General features: G+C 41.2%; 1 protein-coding gene across 1 annotated transcript in view; it reads left to right on the top strand.

Moving 5' to 3' along the window:
- The first annotated feature begins 3,738 nt into the window (after nucleotides 1–3,738).
- plxnb2b (plexin b2b) overlaps nucleotides 3,739–22,249 on the top strand; it is a 148,465-nt gene continuing 129,954 nt past the window's right edge. Inside the window, exon 1 of the mRNA XM_077596068.1 lies at nucleotides 3,739–3,839. The gene's annotated coding sequence lies outside the window, so the exon portion shown is untranslated. The remainder of the gene's footprint in view (nucleotides 3,840–22,249) is intronic.

The raw sequence follows: 22,249 nt of genomic DNA on the forward strand, positions 1-22,249 counted from the left end.
ACAGATTTTTGTTGTTGTTTTCCAGCCACTTTTAAAACATGTCAGGCTTTCCCAATGTCGCCGCAACAGCCAATAGCCAATTTCAGGCCTGTTCAAAAAAGACGCTGCCTATCCCCAGAGCCATCAGCGTCCAGTTTCCCTGGCAGACATCGATGCTGTGGACGGAGAGTGTCTGATGTTCCAAAACAATTTCAAAGCAACTGCCTCTTTCACGCAAAAATCCTGCTAAATCGGTTACTCATAGTTGGACAAAGTTCCTCACCGCCGCTTCTTGCAAACAAACTCTATCGAGTCTTCCCGGCTTCCACTTTTCCGCAGTTTGAACAAAACAAATGAACACAGCCTCGTATTTTCTCGCATATAAGCCGTATTGTATCAAAATAAAAATGACCGAATCAAGGGTGCGGCTTATATGTGCACAAATTAGACTTGACATGCACGAATGCAAAGTGATAAAGTCGAAACGCCATAACGCAAGACAATACGGTAATTTATTTCAAAATTGAGAAAAAATAAACAGATAAAACAGTAAAACTAAATCTATTTTGACATCTATGAATGGAATTCAAGAAAAAAATAAACCGTATCTTCCATAAAACGTGAAAAAACTCACTTACTTGTGCCTACAATTGCTCCATCTTAGCTAGCGATGACAAACTAGACTGCTACGGACACACTTCCTGGTTGTACTGCTCACATGACTTCCTTTTTGAATTTGTCTACGTGTAGGCCACACCCTTTTAGAATGTGCAATCTAGCAGATGATCCTTTCGATTCATACACAATCTCAGAAATACCACTAGCCATGATTTTTATCAAGATTTTCCCTTCAAAAAAACACATTTGTACTCCCTATTAAAACCATGAATATGGAGATGAAAATTGTGAATCAGGGGAGGCTTATACGAGGGAAATTGTCAAATTCAACAATTTTTAAGGCCATTTTAAGGGTACGACCTATACGCAGAGGCGGCTAATATGCGAGGAAAATACTGTACTTTTCTCAGCTGATGTGCAAATACAACACAGATTTAGAAATTGGAACAAAATGACTTCGGAATTGTTGCGGTTTGTTAGCTAGCGTTTTCTCCGTAGTGGCTTTTTTGGCCTTCGCGCAGCATCCGACGGGGCGCTTCTGATTTATGGCATCTGGTGCTAATGGTACATCACCAAGGTCTGCGTTTGCATTGTTATGACTGGACCGGTCCTGCCTCATTGGGCCCCTTCTACTTTGTCTTTCGTACCGCCGACGAGGCGAGCGTCGGAGTGGAATGGCCGGCTGGTGATCAGCATCCCCGGCGATGGCTCTCATTCGTCTTCATCTTTGCGCCAGAGTGACCAAGCAAGCGGACGGGCGGGCGACCGGCAGGGCAGCAGCAGACTCACCTTCAGACAAGGCCGTCAGACCTCCTATCGGCGTTCATCCCCGCTTATCCCTCATATTTTTCCGCTTATCCCTCATATTGCTGCTCACCCAATACTTCTGTGAAAACATCCGCATTTAAGATATTTTTTTTCTCTCCAAAATTCAGTTTTTCACTACCAGAATTTTCTTGTATTTTTCATTTTGGAAAAAACATAGGTAATGGAAACACAGCTAATAGATGCGTTGAAACAAACGAAAAAACGACGCCAGGTTTATTAGTCTGCCTTTGGTATTTTTGAAATACCGTATTTTTCATGACTATAAGGCGCACCACATTATAAGGCGCACCACACTATAAGGCGCACCCTCAATGAATGACACTTTATTTTTTTTTCCATGTAAAAAGCACACTGGAAACTATAAAGCGCCCTGTCTATTTTGGCCAAAATTTAAGACTTAAGTGCGCCTTATAGTCGTGAAAATACGGTATTTTAGTGTAAATTTGTGGACTGATGCTGAGAGAATATTGTATGATTATATCATATTTCTAAATCAAGGGTGTCAGACTCGGGTTGGTTCGGAGGCCGCGTTTACGTCAACTCGATTTCATGTGGGCCGGACCATTTTAGATATCATTTTTAGATATTTTTTTAATAAATGGATTAAAAGAACTGGATCAAAAGTCCTGAATATTCCGTTTTTTTAGATTTAAAAAATGTTTATTTGAGCTTTTTTTCTTAGTAAGAGAAAATCTCTTAATCAATTTCAAAAGGAAACCAAATTTTTCTTTATGTTCCTGTGGAAAACAGAAATATTTCTATACATTTTTAGATTTTACAATATGATTTTTGAACTAAAAACACAGAAAAAATGGATTAAAAAATGCAATTATAATTTAAAAGGGGAAAATCAGGAAATATAATATACATCGATACCTATCATTTTAATTTGATCCTAAAACAGAAAATCGGCACTCATCATTTACTTTCTCGGGCCACACAAAATGATGCGGCGGGCCAGATTTGGCCCCCGGGCCGCCACTTTGACACCTGTATTCTAAATAGTAGCAATAAACAGTTTAGAAAAAAAATCCCAAATGATGACTTGGCTAAATAACTGAAATTTATCGTCTTAATCTTCCTCAATGCTTTTTTTTTAATGCTGCATTGTTCTAGTCTCAATTTTCCTGCCTTGATTCTCCTCCAGAGTCAAATATTTTTCCAAAACTTGGACATAAATAACGCCCCCCCAATCCCCCTCCTCTCAATTGCCGTTTGTTAGCATTCATATTTTGCCGTTCTATCTATAACTGTAGGCGTTTTCCGTTTTTCCAATTGACTCGAATGTGTCAAAGCTCAAAAAACAAGGTCAGTCGCAAAGAACATACACGACACTCCATTTTGCATTGGCGGCGAGAGCCAATCGGAATGCTACCCCTTGTCTGTGGAACTTGTTAATTAGCAGGAGAGTCTTGAGACTAAAGCCAATGTTATCTCCCACCACAACGCCTCCACGTCACCCCCCCTCCGTCTTTCTCTCGGGCTCTCCGGAGACTCGCCTCCGCCACGCCGATTGCGCCGCCGCCAGGTCCGCCGAAGATGATGCGGCCAGCTGTCTTTTCCGTGGACGGCCGCCAAGCTGTCCTCGTATCTTCGCTCCGTTGTCATTTCCTCATTCATTCCAGTCTTTCCCCCCTTCCACCTCCAAGACCCTTTCCCCATCCCTTCCATTTATCTGCTAATGCGCTCTCAGCACTCGCCGCGGGTGAAAAAAAAAGTCTTTTTAGGTGATGGACTGCTCGTTGGCACGGTGCGGGAAGGTCAGGGAAGGTCGGCCGGCGCCCGTGCCAGCGGACCGTTGTTGAAGAAAGACAACAAAGCACTCTGGCACTACCGTCCCCCCCTTGCGTCCGGCCTGCTGCGTCGCCCCGACGTTGCAATCTGTGCGCGGGTTGTCAAGTGCAAAACACACGCTTTTTTCCCCTCCCGGCACGCTAGAGTTTGTCTTCTCCGGCGGTCCCGTTAAAGGTCAGACGAGTAGACGAACGCGAAGGGCTTCATATCGAGTTCAAACAACGGGTTCGGTCGGGGTAAACGGGGTCTTTCCGTCAGGCGCCGTTTTCCGCAAGCGCTTTCATTCGGAACTGTCAGACAGGCGAGAAGCTTTGCTACGCCGTGTGGCATCTCGGGACGCCGAGAGAATTTCTGTTCGGGAACGAAATCTATTTGTTTGATTTTTGTTTGCGGATTCCTCGGCGGTGCGGTGCCAGTCCTGTTAAGCTCTCCTGCACTTTGTTTGACCTCTCCGAGGTGTCATAACAAGCCCAGAATGCTGGCGTGTGCTAACGCTAGCACGTCTTTTGTCTCATTTCAGAATTCCACGGAGTTAACGGAAGAATTTGGAAGGAAACAAAGCGCAAAGTGGAGATCGGAGTACTGTAGTGGAGCGTCTAGAGCTAAGGCACAACGACAAGGTAAGCTAACGCTAGTGTGTGGTTATTGGCAATTGCTTCTCTTATTAATGATTGCAATCCTTCTTATTAAGCGATTATTATTGTTTTTTTCGTAAGTAGAGGTGTACTTTATATGCAAATTCTCTCATTGGTTCCACGGTCCTCACACAACTACCAACTATACCCTTTAAAATTGGTCAATGTGTCCCAATTGTGTATGAAAGATATGGGGACACATACATGAGAAAATTATAAGGAAATGATTTATTAATGTATTAAAATAAATAAAGCATATGAAGATGTGTCCTCCGCCGTTGAAATATCTCCCTCCACGGCCGTTATAGATGTAATACCCATGTTTGTCTGGCAGATCGCAGCAAAAGCCCGTTCGACCAGGGCCGAAAGCCGTCCACTTTGTAGTACATTTGAGACTTTTACGTGTGCCCTATGTGTGTGTGTGAAAATTTGTGCCACGTTGCATTTGTACAGTTTTTAATCACTTTATAAAGGGAATTCAAAATAAAATAATGGATAAGGAAACACATTTACTTTTTGCGGGATTTCGTAATTTGGACTTTTTCACATGTCGACTCACTCATTTGCATATAAAAAATTTCGTAACCTGAAACTTTCGTACATACTTAACAAAATTCCCGTAAAAAAATTGTTATTCGGCGCACACTTGTAGGGATCTTTGGAATAATCCGCCAGATGGCGCAAGATCTCGTTCTACCAGGGCCGAAAGCCGTCCACTTTGTAGTACATTTTAGACTTTTACGTGTGCCCTATCTCTGTGTGTGAAAATATGTGCCACGTTGCATTTCTACAGTTTTTAATCGCCTAATAAGGGGAATTCAAAATAAAATAACGGGCATGGAGATGAATTAACTTTTTTGCGTGATTTCGGAACTTGGGCTTTTTTCGTATCTCGACTCACTCATTTGCATGTAAAAAAAATTCGTAACCTGAAACTTTCATAACTAGAGGCATTTGTAAGTAGAGGTATAACTGTACTTAAAAAAATTCCCTACAACATTTATTAACGGCGTACACAAACGTATAAAATACGGGAAAAAGTTAACAGCTATGTTATTGTAGTCATTTCCTGGCATCCAAAGTGATTTCTTGGGATCTTTGCAATAAGGACCTCCACGAAATTGATTTAATCTGATGTATGGCGTGGCTCCCTGGCAAAATAGCGCTTTCCCCACCGAACAAGACGGTGGGAGGGATCTAGCATTTCTCTGATCTTCTGCCTCACGCACAACCATCTGTCTGCTTCTGGCCTCACAGCCCGCACAGTTTAGGATTAGCACTTGGAAATATATACTGTACATCTCTCACATTTCATGCAAGCAGAACCCCTCGCTGACTTTGGCCTCGCCAGGAAGTGAGAGCAGATTGGAGCTCGTTATAGTTGTGGGAAGTGTTTTTTTTTCGTGGGGGGGGTTTCAGGGACTCAATGGCAGACGGAATCCGAAATAGTATGTGGTCGGCCAATAAAATGTGTTTGTCTCCCGCGGCTCGGTGTCGCAGAAAGTCACGGTAGCTCGCAAGACAGACGCATCTATCATATTCTTAGGCTAAGTTGACAACCACACGGTACAAGTGACGCCATTTATTTTTTTCAGTTTCGCCGTCATGTGAGTCCACTTTTTGTTTTTTTCATTATTCGGGTGTTTCCAGGAGATATCATTCCTATTTTTCTCGGGTTTTTTCCCCTAAGGCCAAATCCCGATGTTTTATTTTCTTCCCAAGTGATGTCGTTAATTGGTGGCAGGCCAACCCATTCGGATATTTTTACCCCGGGGATAATAATTATGATGCTCTCCCATGTGTTTTTTTTTAAAGGAACAGCCACATACCTTTTTAAAGAACAACAACCTGTCACGGAGAAAATGCGTTCTAATGAGATGGCAATCATTGGCTGTCGTCAAGGCTAAAAACAGCTACGAAGCCATACATTTGCATGTTTTTCTGTTCCTCTGTGGCGGCGGCAATATTTATTTTGCTTCTGCCAGTTAATGGAACCAATGGAAGTGGAGATTACCGTATTCTCCCGCATATACGCCGTATTTGTCGCTGAAAAAAATGATGACTGAATCCAGGGTAGGGCTTATATGCGCATAAATTAGACTTGACATGCACGAAACGCCATAACGAAAGACAATAATGCCGATACGGTCATTTATTTCAAATAGAGAAAAGATAAACAGGTAAAACGCTTAACAAAATTTTATTTGGACGTCTATGAATGAAATTCAACGGAGAAAAAAAACGTATCTTGCATAAAACGGGAAAAAACTTACTTGTGCCTGGGATTGCTCGCTCAGGGCGCCGCCATCTTAGCTAGGAATGACAAACTAGACCGCTACGGACACACTTCCTGGTTGTACTGCTCACATGACTTCCTTTTTTAAATTTGTCTACGTGCAGGCAACATCCTTTCGATTCATACAGCTCAGAAAAAACACGTGCAATGATTTTTCTTAAGATTTTCCCCTCAAAAGAACACATTTGTACTCCCTATTCAAACCATGAATATGGAGGTGAAAATTGTGAATCAAGGGGCGGCTTATACGAGGGAAATTCTAAAATATAATGATTTTAAGGATGCGGCTTATACACGGACGCGGCTAATATGCGAGAAAATTCGGTATATATTTGGTTCTGTACCTTTGTTTGTTTTTCTCTGGGTTCAAGATAACTGAAGAGAGGATATTACTTGCATAATCTCTTTTAATATGAAGAAGTGACTTCATTATGGCGCCGTAAAAGTTAATTATGCTCTATTTTTTTTGTTGCTTTCGTTAGCAAGTGTTGATTCCAATGTTTTCGTCTGCAAGTTACACAATCGTAGTATATTTTTAGCCTGTTTTTTTCCCCTCCCAGATTTTACAATTCCAGGTTTCTGTAGTATATTTTTTTTAGCTCCCTCTGCTATTACAGTGTTTCTGCTAACGAGACACAATTTGCTTTAGTTTTTTTTGTATTTTTTTTTACCTGTGCCCTACATTTCTAATTTTTTTAACACCCAAGTCACACAAATGTTTTATTTTTTTACCTCTGCCTTTCATTTCTATTTTTTTTATTCCCAAGTGGCACAATTTTGATATTTCTCGCACCGTGGTGACACACTTTGAGCATCTTTACCCGAACGCACATGCTGGTTTGTAATCAAAAACAACAACAACAACACGGCATAGATCCAAAATGGCCACTAAGATCTGCAGTGTGAATTGAACCTTTTCACATTCCTTTCAGAGCAACCTGAAAAGATAATAGCAAGGACTATTTTTTATTATTTCTTGCTCTCCTCCTCTTGTCGGGCCCTATAAACGTATTTTCTGATATCAAACGAGTTTTTCCGCTCTGAGCCACAGGTGCAATTTTTGAAAGGCACAAGCAAAGTGATATTTACCAGCGCTAATAAGCCGCCAAGCGCCCGGCAACCTCCCTTCAAGTTGTCAGCGCAAGCTAAGCTTACTTAGTCGTACGGTGGGGATGATTTAGCGTGAAATCTGTCTGCTTCTGTTTCATTTTTTTTTTTTTTTTTAAAGAGAGATATGTTGGGGTGAGTGGCTTTTTTATTGTGAAGCTCGCAATTTTTCTTGGAAGAGATTTCTCCCTCTACTCGCTCGCTGTAAAATGGGATTTTCTTTCCGGTTTGTTTGGGATTTTCTCGTCGTGGCCACCGAGTGTGGTCATTTGGAAATGGCTTGAGAGATTTCAACAAGCACAAACGGCAAAAAACGCTCTTCGTATGAGTCGCGGGGGAAACAGAAATGAAGATAATTTGTTTGGTGTTGTTGTTTTGGTTCAAATGTTTATGGAAAGGACTTCTTTTGGGGGGCTTTCGGCAAATGGACTCAGCATTTTTTCGCTTTATATCATACATGTCATCTTATACCGCTTTTTATAAGTTTTGGGATTATTTTGATTCATACACAATCTTAGAAATACCGTCTTATATGAGAGAAATTGTAAAATTCAACCATTTTAAGGCAATTTTAAGGTTGCGGCTTATACGCGGGGGCGGCCAATAAACACACATGAGAAAATTATAAGGAAATGATTTATTAATGTATTAAAATAAATAAAGCATATGAAAATGTGCCCTCCGCCATTGAAATATCTCCCTCCCCACCTGTTATAGATGTAATACCCGTGTTTGTCTGCCAGATGGCGGTAAAAGCTCGTTCGACCAGCGCCGAAAGCGTACACTTTGTAGTACATTTTAGACTTTTACGTGTGCCCTGTGAGTGTGTGTGAAAATATGTGCCACTTTGCATTTTTCAGTTCACAGTTTTTAATCGCTTAATAAGGGGAATTCAAAATAAAATAACGTATAAGGAAATGCATTTACTTTTTGCAGGATTTCATAACTTGGACTTTTTAGTTTGGATAATTAGTTTGGTGTTGTTGTTTTGGTTCAAATGTTTATGGAAAGGACATTTTGGGGGGGGCTTCTGGTAAATGGACTCTGGCATTTTCTCGCTTTATATCATACCTGTCATCTTATACCGCATTTTATAAGTTTTTGGATTATTTCGATTCCTACACATTCTTAGAAATACCACGTGCGATTATTCGATAGATTGGGCACCACGTCCACTTTGGATACATTTTTAGACCTTTAAGTGCGCCCTATGTGAGTAAATATGTGGCGCTTTGCATTTGTAGTTTTTTAATCAGGGGAATTTTAACCATTAATAAGGCTAGCAATTGGTCGAGGTCGACAGGTATGTTACATCGAAGCTTGAAGTACCTTGGCCATGTGAGTGGAATCAATCCGACTGCCGGTTGCCGTGGAAACAAGTGTGTTGTGACTCTGGGTATCTCTCCCACGCTGCCAAATTCAATGCCCACCTCCAGTACGTCCCATAGGCCACTCCATGGGTGAGTCATGGCTTCAAACCAGAGTTTTTCTTCCTCTAGAGTTGTTTTTCGCATTTGCACACATTGGCTTGCACAAGCCTTTATAGTGTAAACGCGCACCTATTCATAAATTCAACTATACGTTGCTTTCAACAATATCCAGGGAACGGATAAGTTTTTTTTTTCCTCAACTGGAATCTAACCTTGGCTTGCTATGGATAAATACTTAGAAAGGATGTTTTTTTTTTTTAGCAGTGAGTCTTGAAGAGAGCCTGGCCAACCTCGTTGGTGTAATTCACGTTTGTAAACCACGAATTCGGATTTGGAGATCTGTACAGATTTTCGTGTATCGGATTTGGGGTGAATCGCATTTTACTGGGTGCGTTTTAAAGGGATAGATTCCAACGGGTTTACGTTTAGGCAGATTACAGATGAACGGATCTTGTGTGTTATTCTGGTGGAAAAATATGAGGGTTAAATGTCACCAGGTGTTTGAGTTAGTAGTTTGATTTATTGAAAATTATTGGACTATTTTGCCGTTTAATATACCCGGGTATATTAAATGATTTTTGCTTTTTTGAGCCTCCCGTTTGTGTGCCATTTAATATACCCCTGCCGTTTTTGCTGTTTTTATATATTTTTAGATTTTACAAAATAATTTTTGAACTAAAAACAGAATAAAATGGATTAAAAAATGATAATTATTGATTTTAAAGGGGAAAATTAGGAAATTTAAAATACATCTATACTCTTCATTTGAATTTGATCCTAAAACAGAAAGACAGCACTCATGATTTACTTTCCCGGGCCACACAAAATGATGCGGTGGGCCAGATTTGGCCCCCGGGCCACCACTTTAAGACCTGATACAGACAGTTCGAGATTTGTTTTAATGTAGATTTTGGATTTTTCTAGCCAGTTATGGTAATGGCGTCTGTCAGTTTCCGTGTTTTTTGCATTTGGCGTGGACATATAGAACGGAATCGTTGGCATACATTTTGCTGGTGACAATGGAAGGACAACATTGACTGATCTTTAATGTAAAGATGGAAGAGCAATGGACCTAGAACAGAGCCCTGCGGTACCCCAAGACTGTTATTCCGTGAAGTAAATTGGATTGGATTGGTTTATTCAACCTGTATTCGGGAAATTTTGTTGTCACAGTAGCAAGAGGGTGAGAATACAGACACAGCAAAAGACATTTTAGACATAAATAAATAGGTAATAAGTAACTTAATAAATACACAAATACATGAATAAATATATAAATAAATATAGGTCATAAATAAGTAAATAAATAAATGAATACATATATACAGAAATAAATAAATACGCGTGTTGCTGAAATATATATATATATATATATATACACGCATACATACATATATATATAATAAATAAATAAAATAATACTAATAAAAAAATCTACATATGGATTTTGTATTTTGTATCCGGACGCAGTGTGATCTTACAAATTCAATCCAATTTAGCACATCAATATTTCAAACTTGGACAGAACTTTTTTTTTTCTGGTGAGATCTTGATGTTCTATTTTGGCCAATCCCGTCGAATGCTCAAAACCAAAGTCACTTTTCTCCAGCGTTATCATGTTCTATTTGCGCAAGTTTTTTTTCTTTTCGGAAAGTCCGGGTGTGGCTTTCTGACGATCAAAAGAGAAGCATCTGGAACCGTGGTTGACCAAGCAAACTTACGTCCGCCGTCCCTTCATTTTCTCCTCCACTTGCTCCATCTTCAAACTCCAATCAGTTCCATCTGTGCCCAAGCCCCACCCCCCTCCTCAATGTCACCCTTCAACCATCGCCACTCCTTCAGTGATGGTTTGGCGTATTTGTGCGTCGTCGCTCGGAAAAATGTGTGTGTTTGGGGGCAGCGATCTTAATCACATCGGCGAAGCACACCTGTGCAAACAGATGTCCGCTGGGGCCGCCGTGCTGTTCCTCTTTAGGGTGAAACGTCTGCTTATGGCGGCCCACCACTCGTCTCCACTCTCCCGCCCTGATGCTTTTCCGACTTCTTCCCCAATGACAGCGCAAGAGCTGGCCGCGGCATCGAGCAGGAAGCGCCGTTCCCCAGGGTTTGCTTGCCCTATGCCGTAAAAGTCTTGAAAAGTTGCGGAAAAAATGAGGTCTACGTAGAGCACGTGTCAAAGTGGCGGCCCGGGGGCCGAATCTGGCCTGCCGCATCATTTTGTGTGGCCCGGTAAAGTAAATTATGAGTGCCGACTTTCTGTTTTAGGATCAAATTCAAATGAAGAGTATAGATGTATATTCAATTTCCTGATTTCCCCCCTTTTAAATCAATAATTATAATTGTTTAATCCATTTTTCTGTGTTTTTAGTTCAAAAATCATTTTGTAAAATCTAAAAATATATTTTAAAAAAGCTGAAATAAACATTGTTTTAGATCTATAAAAAATGAATATTCAGGACTTTTAATCCAGTTCTTTTAATCCATTTATAAAAAAAAAATATCTAAATATTATATCTAAAATGGTCCGGCCCACGTGAAATCGAGTTGACGTTAACGCGGCCCGCGAACCAACCCGAGTCTGACACCCTTGGTCTAGAATACGTGTCAAAGTGGTGGCCCGGGGGCCAAATCTGGCCCGCCGCATCATTTTGAGCGGCCCGGGAAAGTAAATCATGAGTGCCGCAAATTAAAATGAAGGGTATAGATGTATATTAAATGTCTTGATTTTCACCCTTTTAAATCAATAATTGTCATTTTTAATCCATTTTTTCTGTGTTTTTAGTTCAAAAATCATTTTGTAAAATGTAAAAATATTTTTAAAAAAAGCTAAAATAATCATTGTTTTAGATCTATAAATAAACTGAATATTCAGGGCTTTTAATCCAGTTCTTTTAATCAGAGGCGGCTAATACGCGAGAAAATACATACTTTAAAAAGACACGTTGACTCTGCTAGATGTCCAATCCATTGGAACGAACAGATGTTCATTGACTCAATCAGTCTGTCTAGACTGGACGTCTATCACCGTTTATGGCATCCAATTAAACGAACGCCTACAATTTCTGTACAACCTTCCCAATGGGTTTAGATGCGAGACCAGGCCTTACAAGTTTACAAAGTACCGCAAAAAATTGGGGGTGCCGTCGCAAAGATATGAGGCGATGACAAAGTGGCTGTCATAAACAACTATCCTGAGACAATTCATATGTCTCTCACCGCTTAACTGTGTGTGAAGACAAGCGGAAATAAAACCAAGACTGTCTCAGTTAATGACCCGGAATAGTTGACAGCTTGGCTTACTTGGGTTAACGTCAGCCCCAAGGCTAGATGGCCGAAATAGATCCCGTATTTACAGTCTATAACTTGCGTTTTCTAGTATTCCTAAGCGTTAAGACTCTTCTTAAATGATGTGTTCAGAACAAACAAAGATGTCTGAACTGATGACAAAGCTCTGTTCTGAAAGAAAAAAAACGGCACTCTCTGTTTTCCTCGACACATCTAAGTCGCGTAAAGATATCTACGAGCACCGGCCGTACATTTTGCATTTTTTTACGTGTTTTTTTTGCGTTAATCGGTGCAGAATTAAGTGAAAAAAAACAATGGGTCCAAAGCAAGCCGGTGCAAAAAAGGGTAGTGAGAAGAAAATGCGTATGATGACAATCAGTTTTAAACATGAAATTATAGAAAAACGAGAATGAGCTGGCTCGCCAACTTATTTTTAAGTGTGTGCGTATAGTAATCTTTGTTCATTTAGGTTAAATTAAAAGTTTCTGTTATGTTACGTATTGTCACAAAAGTGTAGTGAACAAAATATCTTGCTCTCTTCCGCCATTAGACGCTACCGTCTGTCTCGACGGTAATAACTCCATACGGTACCGTACATAATAATGTCACATTTTATTGCAGATCATAACCACTAGATAGCTATTTGTTCCTTTGTGAGCGTGGATGGTGAATTAAAAACATGTTTTTCCATTGTCATATCCTATTTTTAGGTGTTTTTTTTCAGAGGGTGGGAACGGATTCATTTGTATTAAGTTATTTTATATGGGAATTGACATACGAGCTCGGAGCCTAAGCACATGGATTTCATATCTCAAGGTATTACTGTGATAGAACACCATTGCTTCAGGCCACAGGTGTCAAAGTTGCGGCCCAGGGGCCAAATCTGGCCCACCGCCTCATTTTGTGTGGCCCGGGAAAGTAAATCATGAGTGCCGACTTTCTGTTTTAGGATCAAATTAAAATGAAGAGTAGAGATGTATATTAAATTTCCTGATTTTCCCCCTTTTAAATCAATAATTGTAGTTTTTTAATCATTTTTTTCAGTTTTTCGTTTAAAAATCATTTTGTAAAATCTAAAAATATATTTAAAAAAAAGCTAAAATAAACATTGTTTTAGATCTATACAAAAACTGAATATTCAGTGATTTTAAGCCAGTTCTTTTAATCCATTTATTAAAAAGAATATCTAAATATTATATCTAAAATGGTCCAGCCCACGTGAAATCAAGTTGACGTTAAAGCGGCCCTCGAACCAACCCGAGTTTGACACCCCTGCTTTAGGCTTTCAATCCAACGACTCTATTCACATCCGCACAATCTATTGGTTCATCCAGCAACCTAACCACAAACAAATAGATACCCGAAACAGACAATGCATTTTTTTGTGTTTTATGACGAGAATGAGTAATCGTTTCGCTCCAACACAGCGAGTCCCTCTTTAATAGCCTGGTGATGTTTATTTACGATGAGTCACTAAAATCAATTGGAGAGAAATTTGATGCCGACTTCATCTGTAAATCAATGTTTTTTTTTAAAAAAAAAAGCACTGCCTGGCGAATGCCGGCTGACCTTTCGAAGGCAACTATACGATGACAGATGAATCGCGCAAATGTTTGTCACGTACGTACGCTAACATTAGTGAGGACAGTTAATGCTGCTTTAAGTCAATGCTTCGCCATTAAACAGCTTAAGTCAATACAACGTTGCGTTGCTGGTAAAATTATAGCCCACATATGTTATTTTTGTTTAATGCACGCATTAGCTTAGGGTAAAGCGTGGAGTCATTCGCAGCAACCAGTCGGCGTAAGCGCTTTGCCAGACAAATAGCGCTCGCTAATGAGTTAACCAGACAGAATGATCGGTATTACCAAATTTTAAGGAGGCAATCAGCGCATCACTGCCCCCCAGTTGAGAAGGATTATGTGATTTACATCCAGCTGTGCTTTTCCATTTGCCGCTCCGACACCCTACTCGGTCTCGGCCCGACACATTTTGTAAAGAGTGGAGGGGCACGCAAACCCCGCCCACCTTAGCCTCGCGTCCCTTGTCGTGACTAAATAAATATATCCTTTTCCCTGGTCGCTTTTCAACCATGCAGACAGTTTGTCCAAGCATTGATGTATGAAAAACACCCGAGCATTTAGTTCCATTACCTTCGCTCGGCCCAACTTTAGCGGGTTAAGTACACGTAACCATTTTTACGAGCTGAGAGACACTTGGCGAATACCCAATGTGTTTTTACAACACTATCAGTGTGTGAAGTACTACACAGAAGGAAGCAAAGTAAAGCGAGGCGAAGCTGTCTGAATTGATCTGAATGCTTTTATTGTCATTTTACAAGTATGAGATTTAAAGCTTTCACCATGTAGGGCATGAATAAGAACAACAAACAAATAAATAATCAATAAATAATAAATAATAAAGAAATAAGTAGTCAGGATGAGTTCCATGGTTTTGGAGACGTTAAGCGCCAAGTTGTAGAAGGTGTACCACTCGCTGAGTCTTTGAACTCAATAACAAACGAACAAAAACGTAATGATAAACTAATATTCAGTAAACAGTAATGGATAAATAAGTGGTCAACATAGTAAATAAGTAGTATAGGTAGTAGTGAACATGGGTAAGTGATACAAAGTGACTAAATTCTTGATTAGGTCCTAGGTGCAGATCTCGAGTTGAGTATGGTGACAGTTCTTGGGAATAAACTGTCCTTGAGTCTGTTTGTCTTGGCTGTTATGGCTCTGTAGTCCCTTCCAGAGGGCAGCAACTTAAAATGGTGGAATGCGTATTGTCTTTATGATTCTCTGGCCTTCTAAGGCACCGGGATTTGTAGATGCTGGACAGGGTAGGTAGGGGAAGTTGATGATCTTTTGGGCTGTGTTGATCAGCCTCTGCAGTTTTTTTTTCCTGTCGGCTTCTGTGCAGCTTCAGTGCCACACTGACACAGTGTAGGTCCGCATGGTAACTGGTAACTTGGCCATGAATTTAAGCTCTTCTGTCGAGTGACTTCTGACATGTTATTTAAACACTCAACGCAACTCGTCGCTTCTCATTTTCTGTCCGTCAAAAGCACAAAATTCTGCGAGTGTTCAGTGTCTTCGCAACCTAGATTCAAACACCGCCCACGTACGGATTAGCGAGTTGAAATATTGAGCAGTTTTAAGCATTAATGATAGCTGGGCCAGACGGTTATAGGAGCAGATCGCAAAGGGGAAAAAAAATCACACACAAGTCAACACACCCTTCAGCAACAGTTTTACAGGCCAGAACCATCTGTCAGGGAAAACTCGAGAATTGGAGTTAATTATATCTCTTTGAGCGTAGCGTGACATACACGTGCCTACTGTCAATTACCTGATTAATATTGAAGGATTGGACCGGCTACCAAAAGGCTAGCGTATTTTTATCTGGGTTAATATCGGATTTTGAAAATAGAACACAACAGACTATCGTATTGATGCGAATATAAGACGATGTTTTTGAAAAAGTGTCGTGGTCTTGCCATCGGAGTCTAGACACGCCGTTAGATGGCGCCAGATTAGATGCGCCTAGACCTTGAGTTGATGTAGCTATTGCAATTTTGTTGTATTATCACAGTAGATTGAAAAACTTAAGTGTTTCATTTACAATTATGATTGCCCTTTACTTTACATATTTAAATGTTCAGATAATAAGATGTGATATACAGTTTTTGCATCATTTGATTGAGGAAAAATAGCATGCTTTTTCTCTCGAATATATTTTATCTATCTATCAAAAGCAATCAAAAGCCTTTATTGTCATCATACATAGCTGCGTATAACGAAATCGGTGGTGCTACTCCATAAAGTGCGTTTTCCCAGTACAAGAACATAAATAAGTAATATAAAAATATAAAGAGTCACATCCTGTTAAGGTATATTCTAAAATATTGCACATTGTTATTGCACAGGGATTGTGTGTCGTGCTAACGCAAGTTCAGAGTCCTGATCTTGCGTTAGCGCGACACATATATTGAGAATATATTGTTTTACTCATTTCTTTCAGGCGTACTGTCATTATTTTGTGTAGTAAAACTGAATTTGGTGTTCAAAAAGTCTTTTTTTTCCAAACTTGAGACTTGTAAAAGAGGGGGTCGTCTTATATTCGGGCCAATACGGTATTTCTGTTGTAGGCCGTGTTGTGTCCAGTCAGTCTGCACGGCTTATAGGACAACAACATTTCAGTTTGCCTAATGAGAAAAAAAGGGAAAATACATTGAGTACCCTAAAAGGGTCCATTCCCTCAATTCCATTTCTAGCCTGCGTCCACCTCTCATCTGTCCAGAACATTGATCCAGGCTCTTATCTCCACTCTGATCCCTGTGTTATTATAGGCACACAGGGATTGCCTAATGATCTATTGACCCGATTCATCGATCTGTACAGTCCGCCACAATGGAGCATCTTCCAAAGAGGGGGGCCTTTTGATGCAAAAGCCCCTTTGGCAAATGGCCCCGCCCCCCTTCTGCAACAAATGGCTGGTTCTTGTTTCCCTGGTATACCGCAATCTTAATGCGTTGGTTGCCTCCTAAGTGCTCCTTGTCGCTTTGCCGTCTTGATCGCGTTTTGCTGACGGAGACTCGGACGGCAACCGAATACGCTTTTCCTCGTAATCGATATTCATACAGAATATGGGCCTGGCGTGTAGGAAATAATAAGATCTATGCGTCGAAGTGGAAGCCCTTGAAAACAGATGGAGTTTTCTGCTTGAGGCGCAGGACGGCCACAAAATATGGCAACACATTTGATCCCCTGTCGCCTCTTTCTGTCTCGCGATTACGCTCTTGTGCTCTCGTGTGGTACTTGGAAATCGTTCTATTAGGGCAGGGGTAGGGAGCCCATGTCTCGAGAGCCGTATTTGGCTCTTTTGATGGGTGCATATGGCTGTGAGATAAAATATGGGGACAACTGGCGAGAGAGCCGAGTCCCGAACGCACCAATAAGAGTGTCACTTCAGTACTAGGGCGTTGCCACTACTTCTAGTGCCGCTTTAATCACCGTTAGACTCTTCGGCATGCATATGATAATTGATTAGCAACAATGTAAGGATGTTGTCTAAAGAATTCGGAGAATTTTTGTACTTTAAGTGGCAATATTACTACTCAAACTATGATCTACACCGAACACAGCCGAGCCTACTCCTCCGCTAGTCAGGGCTACATGTCCCTTAGCCGGGGTAAATATGTAAGATAACAGCCGAAAGCTAATTTCTATATTTAGTCCCTTCTGCAGGTTGAAGATAAAATCAATAAGTCATAGAAACGATGAGACATACACACACACACACACACACACACAAGTAGCACAGTTCTAGGCAGCGTTGTGATATCGCATAGTTTTGATTTTATGTTTACTAGAAAGAAGTGAATTGAATGCTTTTATTGTCGTTATACAAGTATAATGAGATTTAAAGCTTTCACCACGTAATACACAACTAACAACAACAAACAGCCAAACCCTAAATAATCAATAAATAAGAAATAAATGAATAACAAGTGAGATCAGCAGACCGGGGAGGCCTTTGTTCCATCTGAAGTCCAGGATGAGTTCCATGGTTTTGGAGACGGTCAGCGCCAACCAAGTTGTTGAGAACACACCACTATCTGAGTCTAAGGACAACACAAAACAAACAAACACATAGATAATCATATCTATAGTAGTATAAGTAGTAGTCAACATAGGTAAGTGGTACAAAGTGACTAAATTGGCTAGCAAATAAGTCTTGATTAGGTCCTCCTTGGTGCCGAACTCGAGTTGAGTATGGTGACAGCTCTTGGTTAGAAACTTTCATTGAGTCTGTTTGTCTTGGCTGTTATGGCTCTATTGCGCCTTCCAGAGGGCAGCAGGTTGAAGTGGTGGAAGCCGGGATGAGTATTGTCTCCGCCCTTCTAAGGCACCGGGATTCGTAGACGCTGGACAGGGTGGGTAGGGGACAGTTGATGATCTTTTGGCAAACCACAGTCTGAGTAGAATGTTTTCTATAGCCAATGTATTTGTTCATTAATATCTACTATTGTCCCTTAATTGAATAAATTCAACTAAAAATGAATGCAATAAGGATAATTGACTGTGTATCATCAAAGTGCAAAAGTGCTTTAAGTTGCCTTTTCAAGTTAGCCGTGACTAGTTTTTTGCTTCGCTAACGTGTGCCTTTCATTTTTTTGCAAAATCCACTTATGTCAGCATTTTTATTGGCTCTTGGTAAGTTTAAGAAGGAATCATTTATTTTTAGACGGCCCGTTTTTTGCGTCTGCAACAGCTGCTGCTGCTGTTGTGACATGATTCTTTTCAAGGGTGAGACATGAGGGATTTGCCAGACACTCTATGCGCTGTTTAATTAACTCGGCTAGGGAGCTGGTGTTTTCGCGCCTCTCCGGAGAACAACGTGGAATGTTTGAGTTGTGGCTATTGTGCGAGAAAGCCACTGCATCACACAATGTAGCGGTTTATGAAGATGAATTTTTGATTTAGTGATAAAATGTCGGGCGCTTTTATGAGCTTCTAAACACGAGATCAATAAATTCATTTACTTGGGCTTTCACATATTCTGCTAATCAGTTTAGTGTCAATTCATCTTGTTAGTGGCTTGGATTTATTGTTTTGGTTGTTCTCGTTGCAGTTGGATGCTTTTTCTGTTAGTACACCAGGTGTTAAAAGCACAAAAGTAGAATGTTAAAGGCCTTAGGCCAAGGGTGTCAGACTTTTTTGGTTGGTTCGCGGGCCGCATTAACGTCAACTCGATTTCATGTGGGCCGGACCATTTTAGATATAATATTTAGATATTTTTTTATAAATGGATTAAAAGAACTGGATTAAAAGCCCTGAATATTCCGTTTTTTATAGCTCTAAAAACGTGTTTATTTGAGCTTTTTTTCTTAGTAAAGGAAACTCTTAATCATTATGTTCCATATTAAAGTGGTAAACAGAAAATATTTTTATATATTTTTAAATTTTACAAATGATATTTGAACTAAAAACAAAGAAATATGGATTACAAAAGGCAATTTTTGATTTAAAAGGGGGAAAATCAGGAAATGTAATATAAGTCTATATCTATCATTTTAATTTGATCCTAAAACAGAAAGTTGGCACTCATGATTTACTTTCCCGGGCCGCACAAAATGATGCAGTGGGCCAGATTTGGCCCCCGGGCCGCCACTTTGACACCTGTGCTTTAGGCAAAAAAAAATGCCTTGACCAAATTATAAGGAGTTATATTTTGTCATGTAACATTTTTAATAGTCAATCACTAAGATTAGATGAGATTAGATAACTATTCATCCAGTATTCGGGAAATTTCACTGTCACAGTAGCAAGTGGGTGAGAATACAGACACAGCAAAAGACATTTTAAACATAAATAAATAAGCCTGTTGCTATGAAAATTAGAACATGTTTCGCGTTGTTATGATGAATACCCGGTACTGTTTGAATTGAGCATTACAAAATCGTTCCCATTTAATTTGAGTTGTGAAATGCTAAAATGGCAATGGTTGCTATGCTAAACGGCTAAAGTTTGATTGATGTGTCTTTTGTGCTGTGTTTGAATTAGAACTATGCTAAAATGCTAACAGGTGTGGATCTGCTTTTTTGCAATATCTATGATGTGCGCAACATAACTCATGCGCAACGGACATAATCTAGTAAGCGGTAGCCTTTCCATCACGGGATTTGAACTAGCGACGTGCCGTAACTCCGCAACTTGTCGCCAATCGATACCGGGACATTCTTGAGGGGTTTGATTCTGCGTTTTCCTTCCACGGCGGGAACAGATGGCCGTGGCTTGTAGCGTTTTGCCAGTAGGGAGGACGCCGTGGGCGCACCAGATAGAAGAAGAAAAAAAAACGGTACCTTCCAATTAGCTTGACCTCCTATATCTCATGATACTCGTATAATGACAATAAAAGCATTCAATTCAATCAAATTAATAGTTAAATGTAACCTCTTGCAACACCCCTCATTCACGCTAAAAGACAAGCTCCCATTTTTTTGTAAGCTATTGCCGAACCCTCTTCGTAGCCAGAGGGCATACATTGTGTTCCTGTTAAATATTTAGGGGAAAGATGAAATGAAAAACACCCCTAGGCTGAGTGTTGCCTCAGCAGCAGTGTTTTGCAGCTTCCTGGTGAAAGGCGTACCTGTCCAAAGCATCCCGCTGAGATGCCGTCCACATTCGGGCATGCTTTTCCTCCGCTTCCAAGGCCACGCCCACTTGTCACACATTCAGGCCCGGATAACCCCCGCCTCCAAGGCCCCGCCCACTTGTCGTCCTCTTCCAACACCCTAGCCACTTATCACACATTCAGGCCTGGATGTCCTCTGCCTCCAAAGCCCCGCCCCCTTTTCCTCCTCATCCTCCTCCTCCAAGGCCCCACCCACTTGTCACACCCACATGTCTGTTTATCCTCTGCCTCCAAGGCCCACCCACTTGTCACACATTCAGGCCTGGATGTCCTCTGCCTCCAAGGCCCCACCCACTTGTCATCCTCTTCCAAGGCCCCACCCACTTGTCACACCTACATGTCTGTTTATCCTCTACCTCCAAGGCCCCGCCCACTTGTCACACATTCAAGCCTGGTTTTCCTCCGCTTCCAAGGCCCGCCCACTTGTCACACATTCAGCCCTGGATGTCGTCTGCTTCCGAGGCCCCACCCACTTGTCACCCTCTTCCAAGGCCCCACCCACTTGTCACACCTACACGTCTGTTTATCCTCTGCCTCAAAGGCCCCGCCCACTTGTCACACATCCAGGCCTGGTTTTCCTCCGCTTCCAAGGCCCCACCCACTTGTCATCCTCTTCCAAGGCCCCGCCCACTTGTCACACATTCAAGCCCGGATATCCTCCGCCTCCAAGCCCCGACTCGCCGTCACCTCGGGTTTAGCCCGCCTCCACCGATCCGCCGTCCCGCGAGGGCAAACGGGCCAATGAGAAGAGCGGCCTCGTCGAAAACCATGTTGTCATCGTCCAGGATTTTTTTTTTCGAGGGGGCCCCTTGTGATTACACGGCCAGAGATGGCGGTTCTATTTTTGTCTCCGTCGAGTTGTTGTTGCCTTTCGGAGAGAGAGGAGTGACGGATTTGAATTGGTAGCACATCTGGTTGTGATTGGCAGGAGAAAAAAGGCTCCTTGTGTTCTGGGAACTGGCAGAGGAAGTCCAGCAGACGAGAGAAACGGGGCTCCCAAAGCCCCGCCCCTGCTTTCCCTGACTTTTGGCCAATTCTCATAATCCCGCCGCAAAGCCCGTGGCATTTGTGGCTTTTTCTTTTTTTATTAACAGTGAGTGTTCCTGAGCGCTGCTTTTTGCTTCCATTTCAATATGAGAAAGCGGCGGCGGCGAGGCAGGTAGACCCAGAGCTCCATTACTCCCGTGTCTGGAATAATGACGCCCCCGAGGGCGAGTATCTGCTGGCTCGTATTGCCACCCCGATTCGAGTGAGAGGGAAAATTGCTGCGGGCAAGCAGTATATTGAAAGGCATTTCACGGCAGGTGTGCGAAAATTGGTTATTCCTGCACGTGCTTGATGAAGTTTAAGCCGGGGGGACGCCGGAGCAAAGGTGGCAGTCGGCATGTCGCAATGTGACATGAGCGCCAGGAACGCTTGCTTATTAAAACGCTGCGCCGCCTCACTCCTTGTGAGTGGAAAAGACTTTTTTTAGGGTTTAAAGATGCATCGGGGGCCGCTGTGGATTGATGGGGTGCCCAAAAAAATGGGTTGGCAAGTAGGGACTATGAATTACTAGGGAATTGAATTCTTTATTTGGAAATCAACAAAGGCTTTGCATTACCATCAACATATACATTGAAAAAGCTAAACTTTCATAACAGCACGTGTCAAAGTGGTGGCCCGGGGGCCAAATCTGGCCCACCGCATCATTTTGTGTGGCCCGGGAAAGTAAATCATGAGTGCCGACTTTCTGTTTTAGGATCAAATTAAAATGAAGAGTATAGATGTATATTAAATTTTCTGATTTTCCCCCTTTTAAATGAATAATTGTACATTTTAATCCATTTTTCCTGTGTTTTTAGTTCAAAAATCATTTTGTAAAATCTAAAAATATATAAAAAAGCTAAAATAAACATTGTTTTAGATCTATAAAAAACTGAATATTCAGGGCTTTTAATCCAGTTCTTTTAATCCATTTAAAAAAATATCTAAATATTATATCTAAAACATGAAATCGAGTTGACGTTAACGCGGCCCGCGAACCAACCCGAGTCTGACACCCTTGGCCTCGCGTATGAATCCAAAATTTCACA

Source organism: Stigmatopora argus, chromosome 3 (genome assembly GCF_051989625.1).
Source record: "Stigmatopora argus isolate UIUO_Sarg chromosome 3, RoL_Sarg_1.0, whole genome shotgun sequence".
Lineage (NCBI taxonomy): Eukaryota > Metazoa > Chordata > Actinopteri > Syngnathiformes > Syngnathidae > Stigmatopora > Stigmatopora argus.